Raw genomic sequence first — 5773 nt, 5'->3', positions numbered from 1 at the left:
TGTGGCACATTAAATATCATTTTACTTTATTACTTTTGAAACCAATTAAAGCTCAACTCAACCCCCATTTGCCAAACTATTGAGATATTTGAGATATTAAATTACAGTCATAGTTAGGGTTCCCTCCCCTGCAGTGGTGGCAGGGGCGGGGTTTACAGAAGTTGTAGGAATCTTCTGTAGTCTCGATCATCAGGAAGGGCCCTCTAGTCCTTGGTCTATACTACTTAACATTGAAAAAATCAGTCTAAGCCTGCATAGAAACACCTTTGACTGAAGGTGTTTCTGCTGCTTCCCTGTCCTGTTAGGGATTAGGGAATTTTGTGAAAGCTGGAAATCCTGGGGCCCAGGAAGTCATTTCTCTTTAAGCTCTTTCTACTTCCTGAGGCACTGTGAAGCAGCAGGGCAAGGCTCTCCCTCCTCATGGAGTCTCCAAAAGTCTAACCTCTTCCTAGTCTTGCAAAATCTCCTCTGTCTATTGGATTTCTGCTTCCAGCAATGATGGATCTACTTGTTTAAGACCATCCCTCTTACTGAGAACAACTAGACAAGCTGGGCAGAATGGAAGAAATATCTGTTTGAAGGCATTGGAAAGTTTTAAAATGAGAACTTGAATGTTTCGAGTAAGAACTTGAAAGGCCAAATCTTAAAGAAAATCTAAGTACAGAAAGGTGAGCCTATCATTTGGCACTGCTTTTCCCTTTGATGCATTTGCTGATTCCTAATCAGCAGTTCAAAGGGCAAGAACCTGAGAACTTTGGAGTCTTATGGGGGCTGAGATGCCAAAAATTGAAGATCAAGAGCCACTAAAGAGAAGGTGCACTGGTAAACACCCCAGGCTTTCATCTGGCATGGTAATCTGTTACATTGGTGGCCCCCCAATGAACCATACCTTCCAGTGTTTATGCCTTTCGGTGGCCCTCTTCACACTGGTTTTGGGCTTGGCCATGTGATTTGTTTTTATCAATAGTACATCAATAAAAGTGGCACAAAGAGAGATTTGATAAGCACTTGCTCACTGAGGTTTGAACTTTTGAAATGTTCCCTTTTAGAACCCCAACCTCCATCTTAAGGATGTCCAGATTATCTCAATGGAGAGATAGGTCATATGGAGAAGCCCTGGAGAATGGGATATTATGTGGAGAGAGAAGATACATGGAAAAGCACCAAAATACCCTCAGCCAAGCTCCTGGATGAATGCAGCTTTGAGCGATCCTCAACACCAAATGGAGCAGAACTGCCCAGTCAACCTAGAGAATTATAAGAAATAATAAATGATTGTTGTTTCAAGTCACAAGTACTGGAATAGTTTGAGATACAGCAAAAACAAAAACAGAACAAAACAAAAAACTAAAAGAATTTTGAACCTAAGAGTAAGGGTGAATTTTGAATGCTAAGAGTAAGGGTGAACCAAAAAAAAAGACCAATCCTTACAAAGATTTAGGTCTGGCTTCGAAAAAACTTAATCTTTTATTGTATTAATTTTCTCATCATCCCTACTCCTAATCGCCTCCTAGAACTTAAAACAAATCCTTTTGTAAGGAAGATAACGTCATTTAAAACCTCAGGTCATATATATAGTTTTTAAACAACATACAGTATACAAAATACAATGCCTAGAAAATTTTTTTTAATTATGCTTATGAAAATATAAGAATTGATTGGTAGTCAAGAGAAAAATCAGGCTATAGAAACTGACCCATAGGAGATCCAGATATGGAAGTTATTAGACACAGATTATGAAATAACTGATTTTATGTTCAATAAATTAAATGACAAGCTAAAGCAATTCAGTACACATGTGAAAGCCTTGAGGATTAGAGTGAAATTGTGGAACTTAAATATACGATAACTGAAATTAAGAACTCAACAGATAGACTTAACAGCAGATAAGATGTAGCTGAAGAGAAAACCTGTGAACTAGAAAAGAGGACAGAAAAAAAAAATCTAGACCGAAGCAAAGAGGCAAAAGAATAAAAAATGCAGAAATAAGCAAGTCAGATGTGACTCAGTGAAAAGAGCCTCACATTCACATGACTGAAGTCCCAAAAGGAGAGAAGAGAATGAAATAATATTAATATATAAAGAAATAACGGCCAAGAATTTTTCAAGCTAATGAAAGATTTTGAGGCACATATTCAGAATCTTTACAAACTCCATTAAAGATAAATACAAAGAAAACCACCCCTGAATACATTATAATAAAACTGCTGGAAACCAAGGAAAAGACAAAGATTGTAGATTGGATAAGAAAACAAACCCCAATTTTTTTGGGGGGGGGAACATATTATTAATAATATTTTTCTATTTATCCAAATCACTCAAAATAAAATCCTTTTAATAAAAAAGTTTACTTCTTTTGTTTTGCCATCTTCCTACCTACCTCCTCTTTGGCAACCATCAGCTTGTTCTCCATATCTGTGGATCTGTTTCTATTTTGTTTTATTTGTTCACTTATTATGGTTTTTAGATTCTAGAAAAAAGTGAACTCATACAGTATATATTTCTCTATCTGACTTATTTTACTTAGAAAATACTCGACACTCAATTCTTCATTTCAAAGTGGTTACCTAGGAAGTCTGATTGGTGTCGTCTCTCAACTGAGTTCTCCATCTTTATTCTTCCTCTCTTCTAGACCATTCTCCACACTGCAGTTAGGTTAATCTAAAATTTAAATAAAATCACCTCCCTCCTCTGCATAAATGCTTCAATGACTTCCCATTCCCTTAGAATAAAGTTCAAACTTATCACAGTTTAAGTGGCCCTTCTAGATCTGGTGTCTACCTTTCTGGATGCCTTTTTCATTACTACCTCCCTAGAACTCTACCTTCCAACCATACTTTCTCTAAATTTAATTTCTCTAAATTTCTCTAAATTGCTTTCCTAAATTTCTCTAAATTTCTTTAAACAGTCTTTCCACAAATTGATCCTTTTTTGGACTTTTTTTCATATTCTTTCTCTTGGCTCTCCTACTTTCTGTCAGATTATAGTTTATATATAATCCTCTCGGAAACATTCTAGAATTCCTAGATGAGGAAATTTACCCCACAGAGAGCAAGAAATTTGCCCCTTACATCCTGCAATTTCCCTATCAAAGCATTTATCACACTTTATGATTACTACTTATTTGTCTTATCTCCCTGTAAATATGGTCAATTCTAAAATGGCAGAAACCATGCACATCTTGCTCACAATTGTCTCTCTAGTCCTCAGCCTGGATCAGTAAATATTTCAATAAATATTTTTTAAATGACTTATTAATATTAGAAAATCCTCATATCTTATCTTCAGGACAGTTCATTATACCTCTTCTGAATCCAGCTATTTTTTTCTTCTAGAAGCTTCCCGAGAAAGATAAATGCAAATTGAACGTTTCTTAAATTTTTTTGGTCCTTTTAACATTTTCAAGATTTTAATGTAAAAATACAAAGCAAAAAAATAAATACAAACGTAAGTGAAAGTATGAATATTCATACCATAGGTCCCTCCCCTGCTATCTCAATTCAAGAGTTTAAAGTGCTCATTTGCTTTCTTACATGAAAAAAAGTGTGACTATACTACTTGCATCCTCAAATGACACTCTGGCTTTTCAGTCACTCCAGGATCCGGTTCAAAAATGGCCTTCCTTGTTTTTTGTACCCTTAGTGGCTCCTTTCCAGTTTTTATCACAGAGTTTGTTTTTCTCTGCTTTCTTCTCTGCTTCCTCTTCTCAGCTTAGCACAGCTTCCCCTGTCATGTTCTACAAACCTGCCACTGTTGATGAGTCTTTTTTATGTGCCATCTGAATTGGTCGGCTCTGTCTTATTACCTCTTGGGTTCTATTTCGAATTTTAGTGGCAAACAATTTTTTCTTTCCCTGTTACTCTCCCTCCCCTTGTAACTCATTTATTAATTTGGTCACTGAATTAACTCTTCAAACACAGGACAAAATCGAATGCCATCACTTTGCCATCATCGAATTTTGTCTGCTTTGTTGCATCACCAGAGCCAAGAACAGTACTTGGCGCCTGATCAATACTCAGTACATATTTGTTGAATAAATTAAATACCTTGCTATGTACTCTATGACAGGCTACTTTTATTCATCATATGTCACAGCTATTTAAAATGTCACCGAGTACCTAAAAGTTGATAACACTTAATAAAATTTTATTTCAATATATACATTGTGACCCGATCGAATTATAGGCATTCTTCCTTAGTAGGTTCTTTTTTTGTTATTGTATAAGCAGGATTTGTTATTTTTATTCCCAAACTAAGAGACTTTACTTCCTTTGGATATAAGACCTAGTCTTTGGTCTATAGCCTAGCCTTTAATCAGTACAACAAATACAACTACTTCATTTTTTGTAAACGATACTGATAAAGTCACCTTGTACATCAAATCGCTGGTGTTTATAAATATAGGTAGCAAATACCAAGCATGGTCCAGGGGAAAAGGTGCTAACAGAGTGCAGAGAAAATTTCTCCATACCACTAATTAAAGTCTTGAATAGTGGAGATTTTCGTAACTGTTGGTTGGCGACAGGAGGGGTTTGATGGAATAAGAGAGGTTAGTTGGTGGACTTCAGAGTTCTGGAAAAAAAACCACGGTGACGGCATTAGCGCTAAGGAAAAGGCATCTGGACCTTGGAAGAAAGTGGGGGAAAGAACCCAGAGTTAGCATGGCTTAAAGGAAACTGAAGAGGGGAAATAATATCAAGAGCCAAGGCAAAGATGGTGGAGCCAAGGGGACTAAAGACTCTAACGCTAAAGGTGGAAAGAGAAAGCAAATAAAGGAGGCCTGTTTGTAGAAACAAACAGGGGTGGGGGTCCCCTCCCCAAAACAAAGAGGGAACCCTGAGCCAAAGGTTGCAGTCGAGTGTGGGGGGTGGGGGTGGGTCAGCACCCGACGGAGAGCAAAGCCCAAGGAGTTCCAACGAGTCTTCAGCTTTGGAAGGTTGATGCAGTCTGGGTTTTTTGTGGTTTTCATAGAGAGCACTGGGATTTAGAGTTGGAGCTGTAAAAATATATTTCAGACTTAGGGTATTTTCAGCTTAAGAGTTTGGTAGAGTTCAGTCGGGTTTGGTTAGGGCAGGTGGTCAGTCAGAGTTGGATGGAAAATTCAGAGGGCTGGCAACTGATTTCAACCGGTGGAGGGGGATTTCAGTGAGATGGAGAGACTTAGGTCAAGTGTACGTGGGGGTAAATTTCAGCTCAGTTAGGTCGATATGTCTGGTTTGGGCATGCGTTTATGCCCTGGGGTGCAGTTCAGGCAGCGTGGCGGGTGAATTTCCTTCAAGACCGCGGTGCATTTCAGGCGGGGTTGGAGGTGCATTACAGCCGCAGCGAGTGAATTCCCATCAGGACCCGTGCGTTTCGGGCCGCGCTGGGGCCGGCGAGTCCAGGACCGGGCGTCCAACGGGGATTCTGAGGAGGTTCGCGCTGAGAAGCGGAGGGAACAGCCGTCAGGGTTGCGCAGGATCCACGGCTAGGGCACTTCGGGGACGTTCCGTGTGGCCAGCTGTGTGTCACTCCTGCCCCTCCCGCTCCCGAGGGAACCTGTTGCTGGAGAAATGGGCGGGCGGCGGCGACGACGACGGAGGACCCTCCCTCGCCTCCGCCCGGGCCTCACGGCGGCCCTTTCACCCTAGAGACGCCCTTCAGCGCGGCTCCTCCTTTCGCTCCTTTAATTAAAAAAATAAAAATAAAAAAATCCCCCCCATTCTCGCCGGTGAACGGCGAGCGTGGTGGCGGCTCGTGCCGCTTCCGGGAGCGGAGGCGCGGCCCCGCGGGA

This window comes from Pteropus alecto, unplaced genomic scaffold (genome assembly GCF_000325575.1).
Source record: "Pteropus alecto unplaced genomic scaffold, ASM32557v1 scaffold25, whole genome shotgun sequence".
Lineage (NCBI taxonomy): Eukaryota > Metazoa > Chordata > Mammalia > Chiroptera > Pteropodidae > Pteropus > Pteropus alecto.
This window is presented reverse-complemented; position numbering follows the sequence as displayed.